Raw genomic sequence first — 13,453 nt, 5'->3', positions numbered from 1 at the left:
AGAACACCAAACCAAGATTCTGTTAACACAACACCGTTGCAGTCTATCACTCTTATAATGGAAGTGGATGCAGAATGTTCATGCCCTAAAACATACAATAAAACAAAACAAAAAAAGTCATTTACACAAACAAAACCAAATTAAACCCTAGCGGCTCGTGGATCATACATTGATGTGTAAAGACAGAAAACGATCAGTCTGTGCAAGAAACTGAACAGTATTTCCTGTTTTTTTACCTCTGATTCACGTAACGTCCAGAACATTGGTTAGAACTCGCCTGAGCACGTTCTCAGCAGCAGACAGCCAGTGATGCGTTTTCTTCTTGCTTTATGGCGGATCGCAGACTTATAAGTGCATTATCTCTTTTGTGTATTTACACATCAATGTATCGTCACGAGCCGCAGGTTTTAATATGGTTTTGTGTGTGTATGTTTTTTTTTTTAGTTTTATTGTATGTTTTAGCCATGATTCATCCACTTACATTATATACGACTGGATAGACTGCAACGGTTTGAGCTAAAAATCTTGGTTTGTGTTCTACTGAGAAAAAAAAGTCTTTCACTACATCAAATTTTCATTTTTGGGTGAACTATCTCTTTGCCAAGGTCAAGGAAGTGCATTTTCTGGAGAATAGCAATAGTCAAGACATATTACTTGCGGGATGCAAACCATTACTAGTTTCCTGTTTCAAAAACACAGGAAGTTGTGTAGAGCACTGTCTGCCGATTACTGTAAGCATTAAGAATGAAAATGCACTGAAAAAAGGGGATCAAAGCCTTGGGGAAATTGGGTTCGGTATCACTGGGAAATCAAGTATTAAGAAGATATGCTTAATATGCTTACTTTTAAAATGCATTAGATATTTTGAGCATAATTTGTGCATGTCTTTGTATATTACTACTAATGATTTATTTTGTTGAAAGAGAACTGGTTAACTTTGAGTAGCGTGAATACCACATGAATAGGTTATTAGACAGATTGTGTCAGGTTAGCAGGATGTGAAGAGCGTCGCAGAGAGATGCTGGACAATGTTGACTGTAGCTGATTGGAAAGCTCAGGTCATTAGGGGCTGTTTGTGGATGGCTAAGAGCGTCTGCTTCACTGATGATTGCTCTAAATGGATAGGCACCTCAATAAAATAAACTTTCTTTCAATAGCACACACACACACACTGCACACTTAGCAGCCTGCAGCCAAGGCCTGCATTTGGTTACTAGTGTTTGTGTAATGTAGAGTATCTCAAGGGGCTTTAAGGCGGCAACAAAATGTAAAGGCTATCTCCAGCCAAAGGGCCAATAACAGGAAAGACTGTTACTAATACATTTATCCAAAAATTATCCAAAATATTCAGATACTGTTTGGACCATATATAAGCAAATAAGTAGACTCCTTTAAATCAATCCAACAAAAAGGGGAAAAAACATAAAATAAATAAATGGAATTGTTTTAGAGCAGCAAAAATGCTTCGGTAAAGGGTCATGGCTCACAAGAATTTCATAGCATTTATTTATTCCAGCTTCACCAGGGATCCGCTTCCACGGCCCATACCAAAAATTTTAAAATAGACACTGCAGCTTTGCCAAATTCCTGCATGGCCGAGTTTTAGTGAAAGTGAGGCCTTGCACACATGACTGAAGAGTTCACAAACACATGCCAAATCTTCAGCTCAGTTAGACAAATACGCCACAGCATCGTCTGAATGTTCCTGATCGGTTCAGCTTTCTAGCTAACGCTCGACCCACGTAGGAGCCCCCGAAGGATGTTTCAGAGTCATGTGGCGTGTAAATACTTTCATTGTATGAAAGAGGCGGTGCTGATGGTAGAAATGGGTCAGTAGAAATTGCTATACTGTGTATACCGTGGTAGATATATATTTGTGCTATTATCTGTTGACAGAACTGCTTCCCAATGTCCTTTCACAGTTTTTTTTCACAGAATTTTCCTCTAAAATAACTACATTTTGACGCATTATATACTGTTCCCATGATAAATAGAAATAAACTGATTACATTTAGTTCTGGACATGCTTACTAAATGGCATTAAATAAACACACTATTTCAAAATGGTTCGTTACAGGTGATCCAAGTGAAATTTGACCCCACATTTAAAGGCCCAATTTATAACAGTTTGGAGACCAGCCTTGATAAGCCAGATCTAATGTGTAGAAACTATTTACATATACGTATCTGAGATCAGTCATTTTATTTTAATGTCATTTAATTATATCATTATAGTTTATATGTAATATTCACTTCTAATTTTTGAGTATTTGTATTTTTTGCCCATTTATTATTATATTTTATGTATTATCTGTCTGTTTTTTATTTTTAATTTTTTAAAGTTTTAGTGTTTTTTTTTGCCATTTTATAAGGTATTTTATCGTCTATATAAGTATTTATAATTTTTTTTTTATTTATAGAATTTTGTTAAAATTTTGAGAATTTTGTTTATTCAATGATGTAGCTTCACTTATTGTAGTAGTTCAACTTAAACTAAAGTGAAAAATGAGAAGTAATTGCAAGTAATATGAAATACATTATATATATATATATATATATATATCAGTTATGTCAAGCTAGCTTTTATATATGTGTATGTATATATATATATATATATATATAATATTTATATATTTATATATATTTATAAATTGCAGGTTAAATTGATTTTATGTTCAAGTAATGACTTTTTATGGTTTTAAGAAGGTTTTTTAATTAAGGATAAGAACCCTGTCTGAGACATGTAATTGCAGTGATTTAAACTTTTTATTTTAACATTCACCTCCACAAGATTTGTGTGTTGTAGCACCTGAGTGTGTGTGTGGCTTTTTTTTCGGTGGTGAACAGGGGCTTGCACCAGACATTCTCTGTTGTATCCTGTTCATAATGTTGGCCTTGCTGGTCTAATTTGCAATTCTCATTAAATTTCAGTCTATTCACTTGCACATTTTTTTATGCACTGTGCCGCTATATGTAGATGGGCAGAAAGCATTAAACCATGTCCATTTCAGAGGACAAGTTATTGTCTTTCCACACTGACAATGCTGTATCTTTTTGTTTCCAGCATGGTACTCAGAGGGTGACCCCTCGGAAAGTGATGTTACCCGACAGACAGTAAGTGGGTCAGTTTTGTGGACAGGTCGGCTCCCCACTTGAGTGAGTAAAGCTGTTTTCTTTGGAACTGTGTGTCACTTTGCCATAACATGACTTTAAATGCAGTTCTGTGGTTTTTTACATTGGGAAATAGGTTTCATTCTCAGATGTTTTCTCAAAGACATGACTGGTTCTTTTTTTCCTGTCTGAATAATCAGGAAGAAGCCCTGCTGTTCTACTTTAACATCTTGAAGTGTGCGCAGTCCTCTGGTCCTGCTGGAGTTACAGTGTCCCACAACACAGGTTTGGCACAGTCTCGGTTAACCTCTCTTATGCAGCACCTTATGTATCTATAGTGTTTGTCACACACATTTGCAATACAGAATATTACAGTTGTTTTTTTATGTTCATTTTGACAGATCTGTGTGGAGAGATGTCCTGATAAATGTCATGACTTAGTGAAAGCGTTCGTTAGGAAATTAAAGATGATATGGGAATGCTACAAAGCAATTCTGCAAGGAGGGAGTAGACACATGACCAAGGTGAGTTCTGGACAGGAAAGAACACATTTAGAAGATATCCTGATAAAATGATTACAGTAAATAGCATTTTTGATCATAGTGCCCACCCCTGGTTTTTGTACAGTGGTTTAAGGTTTCGGATAGCAACCATAAAAGAACCATTTGTACCTTGGCTAGATGAGAAAACACATACATTTCCAGGGTCATGAGCAACATGCTCACAGGGAAATGTCTTTCTGTTTTCCAGGGAGCTCCTGAGATCCTGAAGAATGGCTTGTGACCTTCACTACTCACACCTAGGCAGAATTGTAAGCCTTTAAATCTTACAAAACTTGTTTCATCACATAAACTACAGTTCTGTTTGCATTAAAAATGATGAAATTCACTCTGTTTTTCAGTCACACGGAGATGCTTGCCCGCTCTAGAGAGCTTTCGAAAAAGGTTTGTAGTTAGCAGGTTGGCAAGCAAAACTACATTCACATACGATAGAGACCAAAGTATAAATGCTACAGGATCTCCTTGAAGGCCTCAAAGTTAGTAATATTATTATTATTTGTATTTAATCAGTGCTTTTTTTTTAGTGTAATTAATATACAATTATAGATTTTAACTAATATTTTGAATTAGTATATGTATTTTCAGTTTAATTTTAGTTAAGGTTTTAGTCATTTTGTTGTCCTTTGAATTTTCATATATGTCTGTATACTTTTAATAATTTGTATTAATTTAACTAGCTTTAAATTTCAGTTAAAGATATAATTTAGAATATTCTGTGGTTAAAATTGAAATATAATCATATTGATTTACAATGATATTTAATGCATGTTCATATTTTTTGCAGGAAATCCAATGTTGTGGTTGGGGCCCAGGCGGTAGCAATGAGGATCTTCGAGGACTATACTCAGTCCTGGCACTGGATACTCCTGTAAGGCATGCTGTGATATTCTAGGCTCATTTTAGCTTTCCTCTCCATTCAGTGTTTGGTTTATGGCAGTCTGATTTAGTGTTGGTGAGTTGTAGTGTTCACTACTGTGTGAACTCTGTGCTGTCTTTTTCAAGCGGCTTGGTGATCGCCATGCTGGTCAGCCTGATCTTTGTTGTTCTTCTCTTGCCGCTTTCTGGCTGGAGTCATGGTCTGGGTTATGATCTTCATGGTCGTCCTTGTTATTGGATACCCGGTAATGGTTCTTGTCTTGTCTACAGCTCTCAGAATAAGCATTATATTTCTCATACATGTTTATGCTAATTACTTAGGCAAACACTGTGTCTACTTTTCTGTTTAACCTTAACACATTTTATACTACTACTCTAAAATCAAGAGAAAATTCAGAAATTGCCTCGCCTGGACATTTTAGTTATTAATTGTAACTCCTCATCATCATCATCATCATTGAATCATTTTCATCATAAGATTTCCATTACTGTATTGTAGTAATGTCATAATTTACTGTATTACAGAAAAATAGTGCAATATCACCAAAGAATCTGTATATATTTCATCTCTGTTTATCTCTCCTCTCATTCTCTTCAGGGTATTTTCCATTGCTACATGCAGTACGCCCAGTCTGAAAGAAAGAGAATAGCCGGTTCTGATGTCACTATCAGGGATCTAAGGTCTAGCTCACAGACTTTTCTGTGTACTTACAGATTCAGCCAGACCTGGCTTGCCTTCAGTGAGTTTTTATATCAGTTATCTCAATTATTTGCGAATACAAAAAATTAATGTTACGACCATTCAAAGTTTAAGATAAGTGCGTTTTTTTAAATGTTTTTGTAATAAGGCTGCATGTGTATTTGATCAAAACTACATTAAGAACGCAGTAATATTCTGAAACATCACTACAATTTAAATACATATTAAAATGTCATTTATTTTTCAGCATCATTACTCTGGTCCTCAGTGTCACATGATCCTTTAGAAATCCTTTTTTTTTTCACTTTTGATTCATTTTATGCATCCTTGCAAAAATAAATATATTAATTTATTTTAAAAAATCTTAACTGGCCCCAAACTTTTGAATGGTAGTGTGTACATACATTAAATACATAAAAAATGTTACATTAAATCTTTACACAATATGTACTTTGTCACCTTTAATTTTCATTACATTCTACTGGTGCTCCTGTCCTCCTTTATCACACACAGTGATTATCCCATGCAGTGTATTGTGGAAGTAGTCATGCATCCTTCTCCTCTCATCTTCCTCAGGAAAAAGGCTCCGCATTGCTATCGGGCTCTCATCAAAGAGGCCAGCAAGTCAGTCTGCACTTTCTTTCTTCCTATAGAGCAAACTGTGTTTTTGGACTTGTTGCTGGCGTTGTTTGGTTTTCATATTCCATATTACTGCTTTCTTTGGGGGTACTCTAATAGCATTAGCAGTTAAGCAAGCGCAGCAGCTATCCTCAGTGTGATGGATTAACTGCTTGGCTTAAAGTCATGAAATAATTATTAGGATAACTGGGAAGTGTTAGAGCAGAAGTCCTAATAAACCACATCTATTTTTCAGGGCCATCGGTTCATGTGATGGCCTCACTGTTACCCCCCTGTCGACCGTTGCCTGCTGTCTTTCACGCATCAGCGTTCAAAGGTACCGGGCCATCAGCCGGCTGTGTATCTGAAAGAAAGGCGGTAATGCCACTCACATCATAAAAAACAGACATAGGCATCACTAATTTCAGTTGTTCTGTTGGTAATTTGCTGTTAAACACTGTAGTTTGAAATGTTGATAACGTGAGTTTGGTCTCATGGAAATGTGATATCCTTAACTATTGATTAGGTTTTTGTCAACCTCCAATGAGCCAGTATACAAGGTTGTCCATACAACCGAATGCATGTATTCCACAAACACTGCAACCCAGAGGTTAGTGGTCTTTGTAATCTCTCTAGATAAACCATCATGTTGGCTATTTTTATTGGCAGTTTTTGTTGAATTATGAATTTGAACAGTAGTTATGTCTTACTCTTGTTATAGCATATTTTGCAAAACAATGCTTGATAATGCATATATTCATAAAGTTGCATTGATTTGAATTCTCTTCCACACGACTTTCAACAGCTCAAATATCACCAGCTGAATGTCCCGGTGCTGAGTGTCTGTTTGCGTTTTATGGAGGAGAAGGGACGTTATACCACAAGTACCTGATTCGGGGTTCCAGTTCTATAATTTATTCCTCTTCTTCTGGTGTGCCAACTTCGTGACATGCATTGGGCCAGGTCACACATGGCAGGGGCCTTTGCCTCCTACTACTGGGCATTCAAAAAGCCTGACGACATCCCAGCTTTCCCTATCTATCAACTCTTTGGGACGGGCCCTCAGGTGCGTGACCGAAAAAAACTAGTTGCAGGTTTTAGCACGTTTTTGCAAAAAATCTGTTCTTTTTTGTATGGCTCTATTATCGCACAACATTATTTTTCAAGGTATCGGACACTGGCGCTCTCTGGCATTTGGCTCCCTCATTCTTGCCATCGGTTCAGATCAATCAGGGTCCTATTGGAGTAGAATTCAGGATGCAGAAGCTGACAGGTCTCACTACTTCAGTGTTTTTCATTCTTCTTTTAGACCCCTTCCAACTTTTAGCACAATGTTTGCATTTTGAGCAAACAATTGGTCTTTCTTACCCTCATGTTGAGAACAATCAGTATGATTTTCTTCTACGGCCACATCAAGGAGATGTTAAAGTAATAAAAGCATATAGTGACAGGAGCTTTCAAGCTCAGAAAAGCATAATAAAACAATGCTTGAAAAATGTGTTGTGATTTATTGTGGTTAGGAAAAAGAAAGAGCTAATGAGGTTGGGCATCAGTTTTTTTCTTTTAGGTGCTTGCCAAGCCACTAGTCATTTTATGATTTTGTGTGTTACGGAAAAGAGCAACTTAGAAAATCACATTTTGTGTTTCACTTGAAGAAAGTCAGTTATACAGGTTTGGACAACTTTCAATTTTGGGTGTTTTTTTTTTTTAAATGCTATAAAGTCAGTAAGAAATTCAAAAACAAAGAAACGTAGACTCATAGAAAACAGGAAGTATCATGTATCAGATCAACCGCAGTTCTTTTAATTATCTTACAATGGCTTTTGAGCTTGATTCTATTTCACTTTTGGCAAATATTACATGCTGACTGACAGCCAAACAAAAAGTCTAAAATACATCAAAGAAATAACTGTAGCAAGTAATTATGGAATATTTCATCCATTGATTTCTACCTGTTACGTGCATTTGAATCTTGATTCACTTCCTTCAGGTGCCCAAAATAAATGTGCAAAATTCCTACTCAGCTGCTTAAAGTGCTGCTTCTGGTGTCTGGAGAAAATTCATCAAGTTTCTGAACAGAAAACGCCTATATTATGGTACATTTTCATTTCCCTTTTGATAATTTTTTAATCTTTTGTCGATTGTTTCGTGGCATCAGTAGTGCACACTTTAGTGTGTAAGTGCTCAAAAACATATTTGTTTTTTGTCAGGTGGGCGATAATATGGTAAAAAATTCGTCTGTACGGATCTGGCCAAGGATGCATTCTTTCCTTCTGATGAGAACATTATCCCGGTGAGTGTTAAATTAATGATCTACAAATTACAGCCAGTGGTTTGTGTGAATAAACACAACAAACAGTCAAAATTGATTTGTTTTTTCTAGTGTGGCTGTGTCGTGACAAAGTGACAGACTTCCTCCGCAGCACAATTTTTTGGGCAAACATCTCATCGTTGGAATTGTGGGTGAGTGATTTGGTCAGATATCACGTGAATCCGGAGGTTATTTGAGTAGGACTGACTTCTCACATTCCAGTACACTAATGTAAAACAGCACACACTATAACTGTTTCTTCTTTCCCTTTTCAGGAATTTGTTCTTTCTTCTTTTTCACGGGCAAGATTAAAATGGTGGAGGTCGCTGCTCCATCCCTTAATTATTCCTGGCAATTACTGGGTGCCTATCCTGGTGAGCGATCTTGAGTTTTATCCTGCACTCCTGGCAATACCAGATTTTCCAGTTGCAAGATCAAAATTTTCCATTTTGCAGGTTTCCCAGTGTATAACTTCCTCTCCCTTCATTTGCAGACTGTGGTGATTGGCGCCTATCTAATTGCTCATGGCTTTTTTAGTGTATACGCCATGTGTGTGGACACACTCTTCCTCTGTTAGTGCCTGTAGTGCCAAGCAGCTTTATTTATTTCACGAGATAATACGTAATGAAAAAAAACCACAGTTGGCAATTTGTTGGCTGAGTAACAAAAAACAAGAGTTCTGATAATAGCAGCTGTTGTGTTAGAACTTTTTATTGGGTGTTCACCCGATGTTCAACATTTTATTGCTCAACTTCAACAGCTAAGCACATATGCAGCACTCAAACTGCAATTCTTTCTTTTCCTTTAACATGTTGTTCTTTTCTGAAATGCAATAGGAACCAACAGTGACCACATGGATTCCACCATTCATTTTCTCTATAGTCTTAAAAAAAAAAAAAACAAGTGCCAATAGAGTTTGAAACCTTGAACCACACCAACCAGCCTCTGAGACACATTGCAATATTACAAACAAAGTAAATACATGAAGTATTCAGTCTTTTCAGTTTGTGTATGAGTGAATGAACTATTCATCCAATGAAGCTTTGTAAAAGATGGCAACTGATTCAGAAAAGACAGTCTGATATGAAATTATCAATAAATATAAAATACATATGTGACCCTGGAGCACAAAAGCAGTCATGAGTAGATGGGTAGTATTTGTAGCAAAATAGCCAACAATACACTGTATGGGTCAAATTTATCCATTTTTTTTCTTTTAATGCCAAAAATCATCATGATATAAAGGAAAGATCACATTCCATGAAGATTTTCCTAACCATAAATATATCAAAACTTAATTTTTGATTAGTAATATGCATTGCTAAGAACTAAGTTTTTAGACAACTTTAAAGGCGATTTTACATTTACATGTACACGTGATTTTTGCGCAATATTAGTAGATTTTTTTGGACCCTCAGATTCCAAATTATCAAATAGTTGTATCTCTGCCAAATATTGTCCTATCCTAGCAAATCATTATATCAATGAAAAGCTTATTTATTCAAATCTCAATTTCAAAAAATGGCTTCTTATGACTGGTTTATTGTCCAGGGTCCACATTTATGTTATATACCAGATCATATATAACATGCATATAAGTTATATACCATACCATACCATCATATAACCATATACCATGCATAAGTTTTTTTTTAGAGTGTAGAAAAAAAAAAAAGATTTTGTTATCCACACTGATTCATAGGAGTGGGCAATCACTGCTCATTCCCATTTCCATGGTAACCTGAGTTTTTTTCAGGACATAGGTTATGTAATTCTCAATGGGCTATTAAACACGTTTTTTGAAATCACATTTATGGCTTCTACAGAAGCACATATCATTGTTTCCTCAGAACTTATGGTTTGTCTTTAAGAGAAAATGACTGGGATTTTACTTGTGGGGCTCACTGCTGACATATCTGCATATCACAAATGCTTACAGGGGCTTTCGGCTTGCTTCATGTCTAACCATTTCCCTTCTTTCTCTCTCTTTTTCTCTCTTCAACATGATTTTGTCCAATCATGTCCTTGTGCTCCTTTCTGCTACGTGCTTTGTCAAAACACTAACATTTCAAAATAACCATCACACGCAAACAAAAAACTCAAGGTGAAGATCTGGAGAGGAATGACGGTTCCTCCGACAAACCGTTTTTCATGTCCCCCGACCTGCACCAGATTTTGTCAACTGAAAAAAGCACAGAGGAGATGGACCGTGCAGAAGTGCCCGTCGTACAGGTGCAAGCCGAGGAGGAAGTCCCGCTGCAGGAGAATGGAGAGGTGCAGCTTAAAGAGCAGGGCGTCCTCAAGCAGGAGCAGGAAGAAGAGACGCCACTAAACCAGGAAACGCACATCGAAGAGCCGCCTCAAGAAACACAACCTCCAGAGGCACCCGCAGCCGAAGAGGAGAAAAACCCGAAGAGCAGGTTACAACCCAAGAGCCTGAACCGCCACAAGTGACCCCACAACAAAACGGACCCCAAGAGGTGGACGCTGAGGACAAGGAGGAGCAGGTGGCCCAACCTCAAGCAGAACCACCACAGGCCGAGAGCCAACAAGAACAGGAACCAGAGGAACCGAAGCCTCAAGAAAACGGACCTCAAGAGAGCGAGACCCTGCTCACCCCTCAGGAGTAGCTGGAAACTGAAGGTGGAGTCGTAAAACGTTTCAGAGACGCCTACTGATTTGGAAACTGGTTGCACTTTGGTGGCTTTGAGAAGCCATTAGTATACATTGGAAAGTACCTCCTTCATTCACGTCATAATGTTTACTCAATCAATCAATTCTGAGAACTGTCTCTTAATTAATAATCACTGGTCATAATGAATGGCATGACACAAAATTGTACTCTAAGTATGAGCTGCTTGATTGACAACTGGTTATGTGGACCTAAACCCTATTAGATATGCCTACATAGCACTTGTAGAATGTGACTGTGTTTGTGTTTTATGTAGAACGTTTTGTTTGTTTTAATGTAAGGACATATAAAAGTGTAATGTAGGTGCTTTGACTTGTGCCTAAATATCGTTACTTATCAATGTCTTAATCATGTTGAAGTATGCAAAAAGATTTTGCAGCATCGCTATGTTTACAGCAACAACAACAACAACAACAACATCTGTTTACAGTGATACCAGCCAAGACCAAACAATCTCATTTTGTAAGAATTTGTGCAAATGTATTTGAAAATTGTATTAATTTTATGCCTAATTTTATAATTTAATGATGCAGATGAACAAAAAATTTAAAAAAAGTGCCACACCGAAAGCAAATCAACTTAAAAACGAAACAATCAAAGGAAGAAAAAAGAAAAAAAGTAACACCCTTCTGTTTTGGTCTGCTGTGACTAGTTAAGTGTATTGACAGATTGCAACCTTTTCAATGCCTGATATTTGTCGCTGTTTGCCACTCTGTTGCCTCTTTTTCTACCTCTGTGCTTCACTTTTCTCAATATTTGCATGTTGGTAATGTGAAATCCCAGTGCTTTAATAAATCAAACTCTCTCTTTGTTGAGATCTCAAGCCTTTTTTTGCTTTCAAGGCGCTGCTGCTGTGTTATTGCCCTTTATACGTTTTGCCACGTTTCATGTTAAGTTCATGCTATTTTTGTCTCAACCTAAATTATTCCAACAGTGGAGGATCTGGAACGCAATGATGGCACAGCGGACAGACCATACTTCATGCCAGAGAGACTGCTGTCCATCCTCAAGAAGTCCAATGAGGGGGGGAAAACAGTGGACTAAGGAAAGAAGGAAAGATTTATGGACAAACAAAGAAGTGTAGGGACAGAAAAATAGAAATACTTGCCATACTTGTACTGATTTTATAGCTCGGGCACCAGTGAGTATTACCAGTCATTACAGCCAAAAGTGTTACATATTTTTGTTACCGTTGTTTTTGCTTATTACATGGGTTTGTATTTGTATATATTATGCTTTATTAGACTAGGCACGACTGTCCTAATATATTTTTCAGTTTCCTTTGAATGTCTATGTTACTGAACTACTTTAACTGCCATTAGGCCTATTCTCGTGATGACAGTGTTAATGATAACCATTTTTATACCTGACAGCATTTGAATATAATGTAATTTCATTTTGATATGTTTCTGCAGTGTTTTTCTGTGCGTCCATTTGACGTGGCCATTGTTGTGTTACTACTTGTATTGTTTGAGGTGATATGGGGAGAACTAATAAATATTAATTAGGTCAAGAACGTAATGTCGTATTATTTTCCGGGGCGTAAAGGTACGTAACTTAATATTCATGAGACGACGATACCTTGTTCAGTTACTAGGCAACCAGTTGAAAACACAAACGAGGCCGCTGTGGGAGAGGCTATAGTGGGGAAAGAAATCCATCTATAAACACCAATGTAATAAATGTTCATAAAAATGCTCGCCATGTCTGTCTCAGAGGACATCGAGCTCCCTACCCATGATGAAATTTCGGAGCTCCAAAGAAAAATTCATCTTCTGAGTAAGTTTTTATTGTGGATTTCACCGTTTAAGCTAAAGCAGTTAAATTTCGGAAGTAACGTTAATGTTTCCATTGTTTTATTATTATTTTCATTATTTATTATTTATTCTCGTCGATGCAAGCTGTCAACTTGGAGTTATTGAATAAGTGAAGAGTTCAGATGCAAAGGCCTCTCTGTGTCGTCTGAAATTTTCTTCTAAAATTAGCTTTTTTTAATCAGGCTCCTATGTTTAGGTTCAGTAATTTTACTGTAATGACAATGTATAGGTCCTTTTCTATGCAATTAAAGTGAAATAACTGAACAGAAATATAGGAGCCTGATAAAAATGCTAATTTCAGAAGAAAATGTCAGACGGCAGAGAGAGGCTTTTGCATCTGAACTCTTCAAGTGGTTTTGCAACGGTTTAATACTTTTTGTATTAATTTTAAATGAAACAAAGAGCTCAATAAAATAGTTTGCAGTAATTTAATGTTGCATGACATTACACTCAACTTTGCATTTTGCTCGATGAGTGGTTGTTTTTTTCTCCCATTGTCCACTAGATGGAGACTATTCGATAGCGCATATCGAAAACTCGCAGTCTGCCAAGAACAGAGAAATTATCTTGCAGCTGAGACTCGAGAATGCAAAACTGCACAAGAAACAGCTTGAGGTCATAAAACACATAAGTAATATTAAAATTAAGCCATTATTTAAAGTATAAGTTATACATATGTATTATGCATCTATTGGTCATGGTGTCCAGGGAGATGAACAAGTTATCAAGGATGTTTTTCAAGGTCATGGGATGGGAGAAAGAAATCTT

General features: G+C 36.8%; 1 long non-coding RNA gene and 1 pseudogene across 1 annotated transcript; both read left to right on the top strand.

Moving 5' to 3' along the window:
• The first annotated feature begins 2,998 nt into the window (after window positions 1-2,998).
• On the top strand, window positions 2,999-11,126 carry LOC122144235 (annotated as a pseudogene).
• A 16-nt stretch (window positions 11,127-11,142) lies between these two features.
• Window positions 11,143-13,439, top strand: LOC122134633. The gene is made up of 3 exons (XR_006159622.1): window positions 11,143-12,647; window positions 13,191-13,300; window positions 13,394-13,439. It is a non-coding gene; the product is annotated as an uncharacterized LOC122134633 (long non-coding RNA).
• The last annotated feature ends 14 nt before the right edge of the window (window positions 13,440-13,453 follow it).

This window comes from Cyprinus carpio, unplaced genomic scaffold, assembly GCF_018340385.1.
Source record: "Cyprinus carpio isolate SPL01 unplaced genomic scaffold, ASM1834038v1 S000006625, whole genome shotgun sequence".
NCBI lineage: Eukaryota > Metazoa > Chordata > Actinopteri > Cypriniformes > Cyprinidae > Cyprinus > Cyprinus carpio.
This window is presented reverse-complemented; position numbering and strand designations above follow the sequence as displayed.